At 35.6% G+C, this 20,855-nt stretch overlaps 1 pseudogene; it reads left to right on the top strand.

Moving 5' to 3' along the window:
* Positions 1–20,855, top strand: part of LOC149233093 (protein DAMAGED DNA-BINDING 2-like) — a 47,216-nt pseudogene that overhangs the window by 2,959 nt on the left and 23,402 nt on the right.

Raw genomic sequence — 20,855 nt, 5'->3', positions numbered from 1 at the left:
GAGACAAAACCGCCGCTCATCGCGTGCTAACGGTCAAGCAAGTCAATCACGTGAAACGAGCAAATGGCGTCATATCTGGGGGCTCTAGATCTAACGGCTGAGAACGCGCCCGATGGAGAAACCAAAATTGATGGGGGATTAAGCCGCGATATATAAGAATTTAAGGTCAGATTGCGAAGGTGGTGGACGAGTCATTTCCCGATGTAACCGAAGAATCGAACCGACAAGGAAAAAGTTGGTGCAGTTCGTTGTAAGACAAGTGGCCACTCACTGTGAGTCGATAACCATGATACAGAGACAGGGGATTCCAAGCGAACAGCAGCAGGTGATCCGACGGAGGCAAAAAGGAAATTGAATAGTTGTGAGGTCGATTGGCTTTAAAGCCACGAACAGACAGAACAGAATGGATACAGAGAAAAAGAAGGAAACAAAGACAGAGAAAGAAAAACTGAAGAAGACAGTAAAGCAAGAAGCAGAAAGACAGAGAGCCGAGCTAACCTACAGCATAAGGCAGCATCAAGCAATCCCTGAGAGGATCTGTCAGGAACTGAGCACCACATTGGGCTCCTCCCCTTAAGACCATAGAGGTCAAAGAGCTGGTAAGGAAAAGAGTTTGTGTACTCTAGTGGCTTGGGGAATCCAAGAACCACCCTGCTAATCAATTTTGTTTCAGGAGACTCAAATTGAGCTCCTCATTGTAATTCTCTGCTTTGAAGACACAATAAAAGAAGGCCACCACTGAGAGCTAGATCGGAGATGTAGCCCTGGAGGATAGGGTGAACTCCTTATTAATTTGTTGTGTTCTTGTATTTGCTTACTGTGTTTCTCTGTTGTTTTCCATTTTCCAGTGTCTGTGTATTTTGCAATCTGATCGATCCGTTGCCTAAAATAACATGGACACACACCAGCACATGAGTCTGTATTACCTTCAATTAATAATTCTTAATTGAGATCACTCATAGGGTGATTTTCAGATCAAAAGCTTCCTCCATTCATGGGGAATGATTCCTAATAATTTTTTATAAGTACAAATTTGAATTTGTCTCTAAGATAGATTTTCATTAGTGTTATTGTGGAGAGAACTTGTATTTTTACAGTTCCATTGTATTTTTTTGCAAGGATATAATTGTGTTCATGAAAATAATGAAGATTGGTGTCATATTCAACTTCTAAATCCTGTTTTTCTCCATAGTTCTCTGAGTTTCCTTGGGATTGGCCATCCCAAGAGTCTCAGAGCCCTTTTGTATCATTTTCTTTCCTTCTTTTCACTTCTTATTCACATGCATCTCTTGTTTCTATTTATTTCTACTTATGCATTTAGTATTAATGATTTATTGTTGTAGGATTGAGTTAAATGGTTAATGTAAGTTCTTTTGCAGGATCAAAAGAATTATTTCATCCTTTGAAAAGCTTTGGACGTTCATAGCAATCATTGAGCTGATTGGATTAGTCTTCTTATTGCCAAATCTAGATTTATGGAACTCCTTTGTGGCAAAGAACATTAAACTTATGCTATTTTTTAAGCATAACAAGCTTCAATTGAGTTGGTTACACTTGCATTAGATCAAAAAAAAATTCTATTTCATAACAAAAATTACCCCACTACATTTTCACTTGATTAGGTTAGCCATTTTTAGATTTACTAGCTCACTAGTTATCGAATTTCTAGATTTTCGACTAGTAATGTTTTTCTATTTTTTAGCATGGGTTAACAGAGGTCTTTTTGAGTGATTCCACATGGAATGGGGACCTAAGACATCCTAGTCAATAAAAAAATTTGTCCCATCCAATTTGGATTTGATTTGATTGGTCATTCAATGAATTATAATTTCGTATAATAAATCTGTAACATCCTGTAGTAAATCAGGGGATCCTGTAGTAAATCATTGTAGCATCATGTAGGAAAGCCTGTTTTGATCCCGAATTGAGAAAAATCATCATTGATGTTGGGGTTAGGCCTCTACTTGACCACCATGCCATCAAGACCATTTTAGCCCTCTTGCTCCACACTTGTCTCCCCTGCCAAAGATCAAGGAAATATTAGCATTTGCATTTATAAAGCAAAAAGATTTTAAAAAGTGAGTTCTTTTATATTTACACATGCACACAGCAGTTAGTACTCTCTAGATCAGATTTCATGCTCGGTTAGTTTAAATCATCACATGTGATAAATAAGGTTAAGCTAGGTTTCTTTTACATTTAATTCATGATCTTTATGCAATTAGAATAGGTTTCTTTCCTTGTACTTTCTTTCTTGCAATAGGCTAAGGTTCCATTTCAAACATTTCATTTTCTACAATTAATTTAGGATTTGGCTTCAGTACATGAACTCCATTACATCATGACAGCAAAGGAAGGACACATTTTATGTCACACATATAGTGTTGATACCTCTTAAGTTTGTACGAACCCCCGGTTGATAATTAAAGTCGATAGCCTTGGGAGTTGCAACATTCTTGTTGCAATACCAAGGCTCATCAACTACCAACTCCAAATCATGTGTCACATAATTCCACTCATTTTCATTCATCTTCTTGGATTTGTAACATACTACATGCCTTTCTTGTGTGAGGACTCCATCAAACCCTTCCTTATAAGCACTTGTGCACACCAAGAAATTTTTATCCACGTTTGTGATCTCCAATATGGGCACATTAGTTAGAAGGAACTTCAATTGTTCAAAGTTTATTGCCCACTTTTTCATCCAATTGAAATTTTCTCCTTTGTTTTGCAATGTTATGATTGGGTTCCCAATCCTCTAAAATCCTTGAATGAACTTCTTTATTACCCTTCCAATCCCATAAATGATCTTATTTTTTCTATATTTCTAGGGATAGGTTGTTCCATTATCATTTTTTTTTAAAGATCAACTACCACTCCTCTTGAGATAATATGACCCAAGTATTGCACATGTGATTGAATCAATTCATAGTTGCTAAGCTTAACATACAACTACTGCTTTGTAGATCTTGTAGCATAGGTTTGAGGTGTTCTTTATTATCCTCCTTAGTCTTTAATTATACTAAAATATCATTCATGAAAACTAGCATGAATTTATTTAAGTATTTGCTAAGAATAATATTCATAAGACACTTAAAATTGGGTGATGCCTTTGTTAGACCAAACAAAACTACAATGAATGCATACTATCCATACTTTGTAATGAATGAAGTCTTGTGAATGTGCTCATATTTTATTTGGATTTGGTAAAATATGATCTGAAATATATCTTTGAAAACACCATGGCTCTCTCAATTGATCAAACAGGTCATTAGCCTAGGCAACAGATACTTGTTTTTAATGGTTGTGTTGTTCAACTGGCTATAATGGATGCACAGTCTAAGCGTACCATATTCTTATTTATAAACAATGCTACGGGGTCTGCAGGGAGATATGTTGGGTTTGATATACCCTTTATCCAACATTTCCTTTAGTTGAATCTTTAGCTCCACTAGTTTAGGCATGCTCATTTTGTATGGTGCTATAGATATAAGCACGACTCTTGGCATGGGTTTTATGGAGAAAAACATATCCCTCATAAGTTGAAATTTTGGTATCTCTTCAAGAAATAAATCATTGTACCCTTGTAGTATGGGATGGTATTCTATTTTCAGTTTTTCATTCTTTGTTTCCCTTGTCACTTGTATGGAATATACAAGGTGTCCCTCTTTGCAACAATGTTTCAACTGCGGAGCAAAAATCTGCCTTATGGACACCAAATTTTGTATCCCTTGCAATAATCTTTGTTCTCCTCTGTCATCCTTGCTCTCTAATATTTTTATTATAACAATCCAATTTTTTTTTTTCATTTCCAATAAATCCATACTAAATAGCATGTCATATGACCCTAAAGGAAACACATTTTAAGTCCCTTGTGTAAGAAGATCGCTCATCTCAAACTGGCATGACTCAACAACCTCAATTAACTTCCTTTTGGTTATGGTGGCTAATTGAACCAACCATGAACTTGAATGTTGTTTCCTCTACAAAACATAGGCTTCAACCACTTACAAGGCAATATAAGAAATATTATAATGGGTCAATTAATATTGAAATGCCATGTTTAGTAATTATACCTTCCATCTTCTTGTAGCGGCTACAACCATCCTCCAAAATTTTTCCTTAGCTTCGTTTTGGAGCCTCCCTACCAACCATCCTTGGCAGCATGTCTAGCACTGCCCAGGTACATATGTTTTTAGTTGAGTTTCTTGGCTTATCAGCTTGTGTTTTCCAAATTGTTTGACTTTCACCCTCAAGTTGACATCTCGTGACTTGGCTTTCAACTGGCTCTTATGCTCACTTGCAGAATTGCGCAGAACTGGAGGGAAACCAACCTTGCTCTCTAGAATTGCATAGAGCATCAGGGAAACTTGTTTCTCTCCAAAAGTGCACAAAGAAAGCAAACTTCCTTCCCACTGAAAATTGTGCAGAGCATACCATCACCGAGCTTGCTCTCAGAATTTGCATAGTTCTATTTGGCAACCTTGGCTCCACTCCAGAAATTTTGCAGAGCTTGAGGGGAAAGGAGAGCCACTCATCCCATAAATTGCGCAAAAGTCATCTAGAGGCTTGTTATCCATTGCATGTGCCCCCAAGTTGACCAGTTCCCTCTAGGACTAAGAAATCTTGCTTTGCATGCATGGGTAGATTTTTCTCGAAAAATAAAGAAGAAAAAAACATCCCTATACTTTAGGGATTTATTTTTAGCAGCTGGGGATTACATGCAAAAGTCACTTTAGAAACCTCCCACCAAGTGTCACCTTTTCCTAGATTTGTGGCATGGCATCATAAGCCTCGATCTTGTCAAAACTATTTATTCGACACTTTAGAGCTCATTATTCACTTCTATCTTGGAGCTTTGGAATTCCCATCGCATATAGAAACCTTCGACACACTCAACTCAGCTTTTTCCAGGTAAGTCCGCTTTTCATGTCTTTTGCTGCTTTTATGTCTCTTTTTGTATTTTGGTTTGTGTGAATGTTGTTTTGTTGGTTTCGTTGAATGCTTGTTGTCGTTTTAATGCATGTTATCTTGGAGAAGCATTGTTTCAAGTTTGTCATTGCATCTCCTTGTTTTCCCATGCATGACATTGTTTCTGCACTGACGATCGCCATTGCAGTGACTCGCTTCACACACTTCATTGTTTTCCCATCTTATTGAATCATGCACTTACTGATTGCATGCATAGTCATTCACTCATGTCTACACCCAGCCTAGCACGTGCATTCAGTCCTTATTGTTTTCAGTCGCCCGTCGTCGGGTCTGAGCTACCTTGGCCCAGACCCTGCCTTGCTCGGCTTGCACTGTGCATTTCTGGGATGGAAGGCCTTGCCTTGGTCCAATAAATTGTGCATATCTTACGTCACACTAGCCTCCCAAGGTGTGCTCTATGCAATTCTGAGAGGCACTGCCTCAGTTGGCCCCCAGAATTGCGCAATGCAATTTTCCCAGGTTGCAGTCATGCTAACTAAAACTGCGCATTTCGCAGTTTCAATCCTCAAAAGGCCAATCTAGACTGTGATCTACATAGTTTTAGAAATCAGTCAACTCACTGACAGTTTGGATTGTGTTCTGTGCAGTTTTAGCAGTTAGTCTCCCAACCTCCAAAAGAAAATTGTATAAACTTTCCAGTCAGTCACCCAATTTTGTTGCATGTCAGCCATCAAGTTGCTTTTGGTTTTCAACTGACAGTTTTATTTCCATGAGTGTTTCTCTATCTCTAGGTATCACAGGTTTTCATCAATCTCTCAATGGTACAGGTACAATGGCTTCCAAGAGAGAAGGGTCAAAGGACACCATTGAGAGTGAAATTGGAGATATGGTCGAGAAAGTGTCTATGCGATTGCCCATCTATGAAGACAATAAGTTTTTCATAGACAAGGATATCAAGATCAAATGGTAGGACATCAATGAAATCTTTTCAGGCACCTTTTAGGAGAATCTGGAGGACCGCAAAGTCTATGTCAACATACAAAAGTTTGGCTTGTACCGGATTGCATGCAAGTATCCCACGTTTCCATGCGCGGACATGATCCACTGGATTGTCTCGCATACTGATCCAGAGAAAATGGTGTTGAGCAGTGTCAATGGAACATAACTTGCTACCTTCAAGGCAGAGGACTTTTAGGCGATGTATCACTTTCCGCAGTGAGTGATCACAATGGATGCACCCTTCACCAGGCCCAACAGCAATGCAAACTCAAGGGACATCTTGAAAAGCTGGGTGAAAGAGCCATCTAAGTTCAAGACAACACCCAACCAAGTATACAAGATGAAGATACTTTGGAAGGCTTATCAGTTCTCAGTTAACTTTGCGTGCTACTTATACGATCAAGAGAGCACAGACACCTTCCCGCAGAGTTGGGTGATTGTGTTGGATCAGCTGCCGAACGAAGGAAGACCTTTGAATTGGTCTAACATGTTGGCTCTCCAGCTGAAGGGAAAAGTAACAAATGGATGACATCCGCCCAAGGTTTAGAAAACAAATTTATTCATGTCCACCTACATTCTTGATGCAATCTGTGTCTGCCAGCAATTCCCTAACTTGGGTTGGGCATGGACACCTTCAGAAACCTCTGTGCACACCTATTTTAGGTTGTTCTCCAAGTGCATCTTCCGTGAATTTATAATACGACTATCAAACTGCTTAGCCACCCCCGTATACAAGATGATCTTTGAATAGGACATGCCTTGTATGTCACAGGTAGCGATGCAGGCACTGGTAAACATAGCAGATTGGTATGCCTCACCCCTTGGCACACTCATCTGAATGTACAACATGGAGAAGGCTCCACATCTTTTACCGAAGTTTTCCATGGATAAGTTGGTCATGCAAGAGGTTGCATACCACATCTCGACAGCGTTGTCAGCAATATTTCACAAGAAGTAGAACGCACCTTGGCTCGCTCTTCCTTTAAGGATCAGTTTGTATGAGATCGAAAATCTCAAGCATGTTAAGGCCAAGACGGAGGAATTCAAGAGATTCACCTTCGGCACCATAAGTTTCAATCCATATGACCGGCATTGCTTATTGGAAAACCATTGTACGAGAGTGTATCATCCTTGAATCAATGGGGCATGTCATTGGCCTGAGGAAGAACCATGGAGATATTTCGATAACTTCTCAAGGCTCAATGAACTAGTTAGAATGGTTGTAGAATGTTTAGTAGCACAAAAGGCGTCATCATCTTAGATAGCAGCAGAGGGCAGTAGACCTACACTTGACAAAGGCAAGAGGAAGGTTGTCAACAGCGTAGAGGTGGAGCAAAGCTGCAAGTTCAAAGAAAATCCACTTGTATTAAGAGCAGCTTTGGAGATTGAGGCGAAGAGGCGACAAAGAAATAGGAGGATTGCGCAAAGGAAGAGGGAGAAGCAGTAGTTCGAGGAGGCAAAAAAGGAGTTGCATGAGTTGAAGCAACAACTAAGGGAAGAATAAGAGATGCACAAAAGGGATAAGGAAGCGCAGTAGGAACAGGAACACCAGGAGGCGCAGGATGCACACATTGATGAAATTGCACCCATACAGGTTTTTGATTCATTAGAATAGCTAGCAGATAGAAAACAGGGTGATCAGTCGCACGAGCAGGACTTTTCACAGGAGATTGAACAAATTTTGGAACAGATGGACACGAATGTGGTTCAACCTGAGCTAGATTAGGATATTGACCTCATGCCAAAGAACCAAGAGGTAAACCCACTGGCTTCACTAGATCCGGAAGCAGAGAAAGTCCCAAGCGATCAAGACACTAAAATCCTTGAGGACAATCCAGAAGCAGATGTGCACAACATATCTTTCAACAAGTCACATCACAGAGTTATGTAGTCATGCAGAGTGGCCACTCTAGATGTCCATGTATCTCTTGTGCAATTTGAAGAATGAGTGATCGTGTCCAATGTGTGCAGACATCCAATTGCATTGCCCGATGCTTCAAAGGCATATGTTGAAGCCACCATCTCAAGTCTTAGATTCTTAATAGCTGAGAAGGAGTGCATGGCTAAGGAGCTTCAAGCGATCAAGCAGGGAGAAGAGCAAGCTACAACATCTACCAGAGTAGATTTGAAGAAAGCGATACTTGATGAAGTATTGTCTCTCAAGATAGTCATGCAGAAGTTGTACTTCAGGTTCATCACTGTGCATAAGTCAATTGTCCATCTTAATGATTTGCAGCAGTGATGTGCTAGGAGAGCACCCATCTTGTCAGACATACACACTGTTGTCGATAACATGCAAATATAGACAATGAGGTACAAGGAAGCCCCATTTTACTTTCCAAATATGATGAATCCAAACGCATTGGAGTTGAAGGCACACATCTGAAGTCAGATCCAGAACTATGAGGAACTCTCGCAACTCATGACCAGCTTATAGGCTTCACATGCACGAGTGTTCAAGAGCATGGATGTCATTGCACACACGCATGCGATCTCATCCATTGGCACACTCATCAAGGTGAAATCAAAGAACCAAGTTCGACTGGAGCTAGACATGTACTTCGATCAGTTCATGCGCATAGCCACAAGCGCAGACTTGTAGATGAGCGCAAACACTATGGACCAGTATGTCATTGGTTCGGTTGCACTCAATACCATGATGCGCATGTTATCTGAAGAGTTGGACAGAGGTACCAAATCAGTGTACTCAGATGTAATGGAGGCAAGAGTTCACTTTCAGAAGGATGTCACCACAAAGTATGCGGACACCATAATAGACTACCAAGTTTGGCATCAGTTTTCTACCATCGACCACCAAGAGGATGTCAACGAGTTAGTCTTCCCACAGCTATCCGAGTCTTAGTGATGTCTTGTATGGCTTACTCAAGCCCATTTTTGTCTCACATGGGTACATGTGCAGAATGTATTGTAAACATGTTGTAAGGTGAAAGACCGAATGCCAATAGTAGAATGTAAATAGTCATGTGTAAGTTGAAGATTCATGAGGATAGTTGAAGAGTCACAAAGGGGAATTTCAAGGGTCACCCCACCCTTTGCTATATATAGAACCTCATAACTCATTATACAGGGTTTTTGGGACCCAAGCATCTGATAGGTATAACTTAGAGAAAACTTGGAGTGTATTGTAATGAGCCTTGGCTTCTCCACAGTGTAGAGTTAGTACATCTCTTTGGAGGAGCAAGTGGCAATGACTGTAACATTCCACTATCGAGTGTTGGGTCCCTATAATACTAGTGATTACCCCATTACTATTGTAGTTGTATCCCTTATTAATATTTTTGTGCCCCTATTATTCCCATATTTTTATTACTGTGCCCCATAGAATCCCTCTATTGTTATTTTTGTGGCTTTATATTATTATTGTTAGGTCGGCTGGGTTATATTGTGACTCCTTAGACTCCTGTATATAGAAAGGAGGTTTTGTCATTTGAATCATCCAAGAATTGTTCATTTATGTAATGTAAAGGAGGTTGTCCCCTTGAAGAGGCTAAATTCTAAGGCGCTGATCTATCTTTTCTATCTTTTCTTGAGCTGGTTTCATAACATTTGGTATCAGAGCTTTGGATTCTAGGGTTTCGCTGCTCCAAACAGGTCATCATGGAATTTTCGCTATAACTTTTTTTCTGCGACGTTTCAGAAGCTAAAAAAAAAAACCCATTTGAGAAGAAATCGCGCTGAATCTCGGGTCCGAATTTCAGAGCTTTTAGCGCTATATTTGCAGACATATGGTCTGAGGAAGTTGGTCTTTTTGCAAACTCCTGAATTACATTCCAAATAGGTGAACTGGGAAAAATCGTCATAACTTTATCTCTGAGCATCGGATTGAAATTTCGTAAAAAGGTACAGAAAGAGGATGGACTGTAGTTTTGTGTGTATATTTTTCAAAGCCAAAGGTAGAAACAATGACTCGTGGCACGTCATACAAGTTCGCTCTATTGAACTAGTCTATAATCAGGTCATCTTGGGAGATTGTGCATAACTCTTCCTTGGAGAATCCAATTTGGATCAGACTAGTGGCATTGGAAAGAGGACATAGAGGGCTACAATAGATCGCAATTTCAGAACTGGATGTTCCGAAATTGCAAAGATACATCAGATTCAATATCAAGCTTCTATAAAGTAAAAAAAGGTGTGCAGTTTTTCTTAAATTTTTTCATAAGCTTGGTTTGAAAAATTAGTTTGAATCGGTAATTGATACCCCAAGGAAAAAAAATGCAAACACCTAGTAAGAAACCTGAAAGCTCTAGCATGACTCATGAAGAGGAGGAAGAAATGCAACATGATATATCAAAATTACGAGACCAAGTGCAACAAGTGTCACTTGCACAAAAAGCAACAGAATCTAAGATGGATGGTTTAAGGAAAGATGTAGAAGCTAAGATGGATGGTTTAAAGAAAGGTATAGAAGCTAAGATGGATTATTTAAAGAGAGACGTAGAAGCTAAGATGGATGGCATGGAAGCTAAGATGAATGGCATGGATGCTAAAATTGATGGCATGGATGATAAGATGGAAGAATTGAAGATAAATATGAATAAGTTGCTACAAGAAATGGTCACTAAAGGTGAAAGGGTAGTAAAGGAAACTCATGATGATAACAAAAGAAATGTTAATCATGATTCCATAGACTTTAATGTGGGATCAAAGACCCACCATATTCCAAAAATCGATATGAGGAAGTTTGATGGCATGGATCCCACAACATGGATATTACAGATGGAGCAATTTTTCGATCTCAATAATGTGCAAAACACACAAAAGGTACATATTGCAACTTTATATTTGGAACCAAATCAGTTTTTATGGTATCAATGGCTTTGTTCTCGTAAACAAATTATCACTTGGGCAATTTTTACAGAAGAATTGATGGCACATTATGAGTATACAAAATGCAACACTTTTTTTAGCCAAGTGATAAGTCTCAAACAAAAGGGTTCAATAATGGAGCACATTGAGGAGTTCCAAAAATTGAACATAAGGGTAAAAAATATTCTAGAGGAGCATGGGATTGATGTGTTCATAGGGACTTTAAAGGATAATATCCAACATGATGTTCGCCTTTGGGAACCTGATTCATTAGAGAAGGCATTCAGGTTAGCAAGAAAAATGGAAAGCAAAATTATAGCAACCAGGAAGCATACCACTCACAACTATAAAGATGGAAGTGTTGTTGCCCCTAGTATTCCACAACCTATAAGGTTGACACCAAAAAAATTGGAAGAAAAAAGAGCAAAAGGGCTTTGTTATAGTTGTGATAGCAAATACACTAAAGGTCATAAGTGTGCTGAGAAGAAATTATTCTTCATAGATTGTGAAGAGGAAGAAGAAAAGGAGCAAGAAAGGTCAAAAGAAGAGGATATACTCCAGGAACAAAGCCTAGATAAAGAAGAAATGAATCCGACCATATCTTGTAATGCATTGGCGGGAATTACCACTCCTCAAACCATCAAGATAGAAAGACAAATCAAGAAGAAAAAGGTAATAGTGTTGATTGATTCAGGAAGTACCCACAATTTTATTCATTGTAAGGTAGCAAAATAATTGAATTGCTTCTTATATCCAGCACCAGAGTGTCAAGTGATGGTTGCAAATGGAGGAACAATAAATTGCTCTGGAAAGTGCCATAATATCAAGCTATCCATGGGAGAATATGTATTGACTAGCCCAATGCTTTCCATTCCAATGGGAGGTGCTGATGTTGTACTAGGAGTCCAATGGCTACAATCCTTGGGTACAATAGCTTTTAATTCTGAAGAAATTTTCATGAAATTCTCTGTGGAAGGAAAGGAAGTTGAATTAAGGGGTATTGCAGGGAAACCAGGAAAGTGTTGTGGTAAAAACACAACCCCCCCATTATTGATGTGTTCACTTCAAATAATGGGGACCCTTTCTATAAAATCTTGGCTAAACACCTTTTTGGATTTTTATTTTAATTGATTGCCCTACGCTTTTGTTAATTTTTAGTTTTCTTTGGATTCTTATTTTGATTGTTTTGTTAAAATCGATTTTTTATAAGCTTCCCATTGACGTTTGTTTCACCTCATTTGGTCAACTGGTTTGAAAATGGCGCTCCTTTGAAAGTCTGATCATTTATGTAGCCTGGGTTAAAATTGCATAAAATGTACAATATTGCATTTTGTAAATAAATTAGTTCAATAACGCATTCATTCTAAATATTAATCTATAGTGAATTCTTTTTACTAACATTTTTCCGTTTTTAGTTATGCAGCCAAATAATTAAGCATCGGGACTTAAGAAATTCACTTCAATTTCCAAATTAAATCTTAATCTCGAAAACCAAACATTCAAGTGGCTGTAGTTTTATTTTTTCACTGTAGTTTAAAAACTTAAATTCATAAAAATAAAACCAAAATAAAAATTGATTTTTAATATTAAATATTAAATTAATTAAATTAATTATTAATTAATTAAATTAAATTAATATTTAATATATAAAAATTATATCGCATCGGAGCTTTTTCATTATACATATTTTTAAAGCCCCCGAAATACCCATTAGTCATTCCCCGATGTGATATCGGGTCGGGAGTTCATTTCGCAACAAATTATAAAGAAACCCGATGCGCCCATTAGCCATTCCCCCGATGCGAGGGATTTCGCATGGTATTAAAAGCCCAACACCAAACTCTAGTTTTGCCGATGCGATAGCAAACGATGGTTTACCCTAAGTCTAATGGAAAGGTTTGATATTTGTTTTTTAACATACGTTTTCATATTTGTTTTAAAATCACTCACGTATGAGTGAAGTGAGGAAAGGTAAAATGGTGTAGGTTAGTTTATTTAACGTATAGTGATAAGGTTTGGTTTTAATATTTTTATATGGTAATATGGTTAGTTTATGTTTTTTAATATTAATTTGTATATGTAAATATATTATATTAATTAATTAATAATATGTAATATATTATATTAATTAAATTAATTAATTTAAATATCATTTAAATTAATATTAATTAGTTTTTAATTAGATTAAATTTGTTTATAAATAATTAATTAGATATTAGTTAGTTAGTTAATAATTAGCAATTAAATTAGAATTAATTAGAGACTAATTTAGGATTAGTTTTTAATTACAATTTTTTAGCCCAGCAACAGAATTTCCAGATTCATCCCAGATTTGACTCATCAACTTTGGAAGCTCATAAGATGAGTTATACTTGGCTAAATGAGGCCCAGGACGGCTCATTGGAAAGAGAAAATCAAGGATAATATTTCTGGGGAGATTTCACCAACAGATTTACTCATTTATTGGGTCAAAAATCAGGCAGAAGATCAGGCTCCGAATTTTGAAAAACAAAATCAATTTTCTGAGTTATTTTCTTCAATTTCATTTATCCAAAGCCTCTTCTAATTGCAGATCCATTGGCCAAAGATATCCTTTGCCAATCAAATCATTCCAAACATCAATACAGAGCTTATATTTTATTTTTTTATTATTTATTTAAATAGAATTTGATTGGGTTTGATTTAATTGCCAGAAATAATATTTTGATTGCATTTTAATTTATTTTGATTTCTTTTGCAGGAAAACAGTGGAAAAGAGATGGAGAAAAGGATTTCAAGCAATGAGAATGCTCCAGCAATTGTAGATCAGAATTAGGAGCAAGTAAAATTGGATTTAGTAGATTTCTCTTCAACAAACTCTCCTCTCCAAAATTCTTTCACAAATATTATAAATAACAGATTACAGAATGTAAAAAGGGCTGCTCTCCTCTGCAATTTTAGACTCCATGAAAGCACTATTGTAATTGAAATTTAGAGTTGTAGGAGAGAGGAGAGAAAATCTCAGATCTGGGGATTATTGAGGATTTTTCCTTTGTATCTTGGATTATGTATGAGGGGCAGAGTTTGCACTATTGTGGCACTAGTTTTAAAGGCAGAAGTTCAAGCAATGTAAAAGACTATTGGAGACCAAGATCAGAGAAATGGATGCAATAAATTGGTATTTTTAATACTACTATTTCAAATATCAGTTTCATTTTTATGGTAACAAGAATGTGTCATTTTATTCATGTTTGTGCACTATTGTCAATATGGGCAGTTTGTCTCAATGTTGTTATCATGTATCTCTGTTCTTATGGATTAATTTCTGATTTCTGAGTAACTATTTACTCAGAAATCTGCCTTGTTAAAGCTGATTTATTGAATGATAATATGTTGTGAACTATTTCCACATATTATTGTTTAGTTATTGGATTTGCTGATTTGATAATCAATATCATTTATGTGAACTACTTCCTGAGTGTTGTTGGTTTATTATTTCAGTGAAGAGGTCTCAATAGGATGTGTTTTGATATCCATAATATCAGTTAATTGAACTGCTTCATTTACTTGGTATTCATTATAAACAAGACATGTCTAAATCTCAATACTTTAATTATCTTGCTCTTAGTTGGGTTAGATCTATATCTGCCTAATTAAGATAGGATTTAGATTAGTTTCTTTTGCTTTCATCATAGAATAAGCTTGCATTTAGAGTAAAATCTATATTCTTTTAAGTCCTCTCCTCAAAGAGGCAAAACTTTAGTTGTGGCTTGGCTGAACCCAAATCAGCTTAAGGGTCATTCTCTTGCCTGATCAACAAGAAGAAGTGATCTGATGTCCCTGTCTATTGGTAGTTAAAGATACATTATAAACCAATAGCAATAGGGAGAAGGTAACTGGACCTAGATGAACAGTCGGAGCCACCACACCAAACGGAAAAGGAGCTGCTTTTAAGGTCCGGACCGGGTGGTTATCCCCCAATGTTGTTGCAGTGATTTTCGAGGCATCAACATTTTTGGCACTAGAACGAGGGCCTGAGATTTTGTCTATTGGAGTCTTTTCAAATTTTAATATTTTATTTATTGTGATGGCTCCTCTTAACTTTCCAATTTGGAGTTGTATCCATGGACGTGCATCCTCCAATACTCCACCCGAAGTGGTAAGACTCTTGTCTCAGGTAAAGTTTAATGGTAAGGGGAATTCTTCTGCTTTTAACCATGTCTTTCAATTTATTCAAAATGTTTCAAAATATGATTTTCAAGGAATTGATGAAGGCATTTTATGCAGAATTTTTACTCTCACATTTGCGGCAAAAGCCAGAAGCTGGTGTAGAACTCTTCCAGTTGCTTCAATCCACAGTTGGGATCAATTTGTTACAATTTTCATTTGTAAATTTGACGGCTACAATTATGAACAGGTATGTGAAGAAATTGAATATCTACGAAGGTTTAAAAATGAGTCTGTTAATGATTTTCATATTCAATTTCACTTGAATTGTTTAAGATTTAAGGACGAAGATAAACCTACAAAAGAAAATTCATTAGATTGGTTTAAATATATTTTTTCTCTTCCAACCATTCCCAATCCATATGAAATTGATTCAAGCTTTGTTCCATCCCCTTCCAATACAAATGAAAATCCCAATATGGATGTGCAAATAAATGGTGATGAAGTGGTTTCACAAAGCTTGGAAAATATTTCTAATAAAATGCAAGAAGACAACAACAACAATTTTGGAGAAAAAACTGCCTTGAAATCTGAAAGCTATTTTGAAGTAAATTTGGAAAATCAAATCGCAAATCAGCAAGTACAAGCAGCAATCAAAGCAAATAAAATGCAAACTGCTGTACAAATTTCTGAATTTCTCCATGATGAACAAATGCCGAAATCAGAGCAGCAAAGCAGCGTTCTTCAAGAAAGCATATGCACGCAAAGGAATGATCTGCAATCTGAAATTTACAATGAGCATAATGCACAAGAGCTCTCAAACAGAGACAGTTTTAAATGCATTGTTTCAGGTTCACACTTTTCCCTTTATCCCGATATTTTCAATAATGGTAATATTTTTCCTCTTGATGTTAATGATATTCCAGAAATTAAAGAGGCTGATCTAAATGAATTACCATTAAGTTTTTATCAAGATAAAGAAACAATAATTGATCATTCTTTTGCCACTGATGAACATGAAATTCTTGTCCCTCCTTGTTTTGATATATTGGATGAGATTGAAGGGAATTCTAGAGAATCTTGTGAGGTCATTTATGATGATTACTCTGATATTGAGGATGTTGATTTCAATTTTTCTCAAGAGAATCCTCTTAATAAAATTCAAATAACATCTGAGGATGAAGAACGCTTCAATTTAGGAATTATCTCAACTAATCCTCATTTTAGAGCAGCAAATTATCTTCATGATTTCACCATTCTTGAAAACAGTCCAATTTATGATTCATATGAGGATCAAACTCCCATTCCTATTCATAATCATAATTCGTTTTCTATTTCACAAGTTGGAATTCAAAATTATTCAAATTCCATAATTCTGGCCATTCCTTGTGAAAATGAAATAATTTCAAAACGATCCCAAATGTGCTGTAACATTAGTTGTACAAATAGTGATTTCATTTTAGTTTTTCTTTCACAGTTATTCTGTTTAAATTTAGATTTACTTTCTGATTTTATTTTGCAAAATTTTCACACTTTCCGCTGGCATATTAAACACTTTATTATCAAACACTCAATTGATGAATTGCCTTATTGGGAAATTGAAGTTTCATATTATAACCATGAACATCAAGAGCTGTTAACATATCAATGTCAATTGATGCTCATTACTTATCAAAAGCTTCTATCTTCTCAAAGGAAATATCAACAAGAGAATGTATTTTTAGAAATCTGCCAGCAATCCAATTTAATTAATAATTTTCCATGTCATTTGACAGACTTCCATTCATTTTTCATTGACTCATTTGAAAATTATTTGGAAGTTTTTCCTTCAAGGAAAATTGTCAATGATTTAACATTTGTACATAATACTAACAATTCTTTCCAGGCCTTTGAATTTAAAAGCTCATCTTCACAATCTGGCCTGTTATCTCTTCCTTTGAACATTTCCCAATTTTTAATAGAGATCCATCCAGATTTCTATGATCCAATTGGTATTCAATTGGTAACGAAATTTCAAGAGAATGAGATTTTAATCAACTTGCTAACAATAAATGTACATTCTGATTTCATATTTATTTTCCTTAGTTTAGTCAAATCTGTATTTTTATTACTAACATTTGAGCTGTACATAAACACGGTAATTAAAATGAGAAAATGGCTACACTGGAAATATGACTATACCTAGTCATTTTCATGTATATGGTTAGAATAGGAGTAGAATTAATTTATTTAGTTTGTTTTATGTAGTTAATTTATTTGCAATAGTTCTGCAGATTAAAAAATAAAACAAAGCAATCAGCCTTCTCATACATGTTCAGTGGAAACATTTTTCCTTATCAGAAAATTTTAATTCTTGCTTTCCTTTTTGAAATTTCTTATAGTGATTTCTCTACTCCGCCTATTTTGAATAATGTCTTGATCAAAGTCAATTAAAATTGCACTTGGCATCGACTGCCTCAAAGCCACTTTTCTTCATTTCGGGATTTCCTTCTAAGATTTTCTTTTGAAATTTATATGGTAAGGATTTGAGGATATAAAAGCTTCATAATCCCATTATCCTATGAAATGTATGATTGACTATGATAAGCCTAATTCTAATTCAATCATTATCAGTCAATCTAACCTGTCACAGCAATCATATGAAGTTCATATTATATTCCTCGGAATTTGCCAAAAGCTGATCTTAAGGATGCCCATTTTGCCAAGTGCACACATTTAAATCTGTTTTGACATTTTTCTACAATTAGTGGCTTAATCTCATTCTAATATTTAGTTTATTATCTGATGCTGTAAAAACGCATCATGTCTATTTACTAAAGGCATTATTAAAAATTCACTATAACAATACAGATTTTTCTCAAGATTAATTCGGAATGAGCAGAGGTAATAAATTATTGTTTCACTTCGAAAGGGAAGCATAGTTTCATATTTATTTCTGGAAAATTTTATATTCCATGAACATGAATGATTGATTTCATTTAGGCTGATTGCACACTTAGAATTAGAATAAATAATGAGATGATTTTAATCAAAGGAAGAATTTGAAGATTTATCAGGTAAAATTTACAGACAAATTCCTTTCAGGTACGTATTTACAACTTTATTCTCATCCATTATTAGTTCATCTTTTCCTTAGTTTATTTTTTATTTGTGTTATGTTTTATTTGCAGGTTTTCATTTGTTTTCAAAACTTGAAGTAAGCAGCAAACCCAATTCAAATTTGCAATAGGCTCAGGGAAATTTTATTTGTGATGCATTAGAATTTAAGCATTTTTAATTTTGCTTTCATTCATTAGAAAACCCAATTGAAATTTCAAGAAATATCATAAGACCATTCGCATCATAAGATTTCATCGGAAGTAGTTTTTTAGTATTTCTTTTGATAAAAAATTGTTCATCAAAGACCTCCGATGTATTATCTTACTCATATGCCATATTGCATTTCACATATCGGAGTTTTCCAAGTGAAGTATACTTCCATGAACATGAATCGCCGATAATCGATTTTACCGATATTGCGATAAACACATAATTCCAGACCCGATATGAAATTCAAATCAAAGTCATAAAATTATCGCGTCCGTTTAATCACAATAATGGTAAGAGCATAACTTTTAAAGGGCCGATGTTTCGGATCCGATATGTTATCAAATTTTCATTATAAAATTATCGGGTCCACTCTTCATCACATATCGGCATATTGAGAATTGTTATATCGTGCGCATAACATTGCTGATCGCGATCGCCGATTAGCCATGTCATTCATCGCATATCGGCATCTCAAAAATCATATTGTGTTACATCGGGTGCTTAAGATTGCCGATCGCCGATTTACGTCATCCATCGCATCGTCGATATCGCAATCGCTTCCTTGCAGTTTTATTTATGGCCGATGTCTCGGATCCGATATGTTATTAAAATCCCATCATAAAAAGTAATCGGGTCCGCTCTTCATTGCATATCGTCATCGCAAAAAATATACTGTGTTACATCAGGTACCCAAAGTTTCCCGATTGCCGATTAGCTACGACATCCATCGCATCGCCGATAGTGCAATCATTTCATCACATTTTTATGCTCACGTCACTTCTCTGAATCTGCGATGTGCGTTTTGCGATACGGGAAGCACAATGTAAATATTTTCTAATCCCCGATATAATATTTCTTTAATGATGCGACCGCTTCATTTCATTGCACATGTTCTTATCAGCAATTTGCCATTGCAATCTCCGATGCAATAGCTCCCAATGCATGCCTTTGAGCCATTAACATTTAATCGATATATGGCATGGCAACAAAAGTGAAGTCTTGCAAATTAAAATTCAAGCATGGTGAAGAGACATTTGATACGAATCATCCGATACGGCAATGTGTTATTTTAAAAAGCGAGCTTGGGTAACCACTATGGTAAGAAAGCAGTTAATAACCAATTTGCAGCATATTCAAATTATTTCAATTTCTCATACATTTTAGTTTAAATATATAATTCCATAATTAAAAATGGAATTCAAGACCTCTCTATCTTCATATTTAAATTTTATTATCTTGAATTTGGTCTTGATTCTGGACAATTTATAAAATCTTGGAATTTATATGAAACTTATGATATTTTGAAAAACAATCATTGCTGCAAATTCTCATTTTTATTTCTAATGCATTTCTTTTAATTTCAATTCCCTTAAGTACTAAGCATTCCATTTTTTACTGCTTGCTTTAGTTTAAATAAAATAAATAATGATTTTGGGGTTATATGATTTTGGTTAGTTTGAATTCTTCATGTTTTTAATATTAATTAAAATAAGAAGTCAGCCACTTTGGAGAAACTGATACCTTTCAGATATCATCAAAAACAATGATCCAATGGTAAGATTCATGTACCCACTTTCATTAATTCCCATTTCATCACTCTAGTTTCATTTTTTTTTTAAAATTATGCTGATATAAAACTCTGTTTTGCAGCTCTTCACAAAATTTTTCAATCTTCTGCCGAATCATATTTTCAAAGTCCATACTCTTCTTCTGGCTTTATTTCAATAAGCAGTGATAATCTTCATCGAAACAGCTACACCAGGAAGTTTCTGAACCTTTAATCTGTTTCTTTAAGCATTCATTTTCTTTTAGAAAATGATTAAGATGATGCTTGGGAACAAGAAGACTCATATCAAACAAAAATTATTCATTGTGGCTGAATTTTACGATCACTGTTATCTAAAAGCCTAAAGCATTCACAACTCTGCAAGGTATGTTTTTCTAAATCTCAACATAAGAAGGAATGATTACATGCTTATTTTCTTTTTCTTCATATTGTTGGAGACATTGGTATAAACATTCTTGTTTGAGTTTATCTTGCGAGACTTGGATTTTCCTTTCCATTTTTAGAGATTTCTTTGTTTTTATTTTTGTTCGCTGATTTCTTTTCTCATTTTAGCATAAGAATTCTTTTCCTTTGGATTTCAATTTTGATTTTGGTGAATTTGTCATTATTTATATGGAAGGCCTATTTGTTACCTAACAATGGTCAGGATACATGGAGAAAAATTGTTAATAGTCATCTATTAGTTTTTTCTTAAATCTCTTAGCAGAGTTTGATTTTCTTATTATAAAGGTAAACATATTTAAGGAAGAGATTACCAATCAAGAGAAGTTGGCAAAGTATCATAAAATCTGAAAATTTCTTCTTCATCAAATTGTAATCATTTTGAGATTTCAAAATTTCATTAGGATCTTTCAGAGTTCTATTATCAGTCAAGAAAATTTATTTTTAACCAAGTAAAGACACTTTACAGCAAAGCACCTTTAACTCTGAAATTGTCATTCTTAACTCTTAAGGAGTCAATGATTCTCCCTGTCCCAAAGAGTCTTATTTTCTAGAGTATAGTCCAGAAATATATTTAAACTTAAAAGATAAGGGGTCTCATCATGAGCCTGCTTACCATGATCATAGGGGAAAA

The sequence above is a fragment of the Pinus tabuliformis genome, chromosome J (assembly GCF_031772625.1).
Source record: "Pinus tabuliformis cultivar Carrire ecotype Pingquan chromosome J, CPIR1, whole genome shotgun sequence".
Taxonomy (NCBI): domain Eukaryota; kingdom Viridiplantae; phylum Streptophyta; class Pinopsida; order Pinales; family Pinaceae; genus Pinus; species Pinus tabuliformis.
This window is presented reverse-complemented; position numbering and strand designations above follow the sequence as displayed.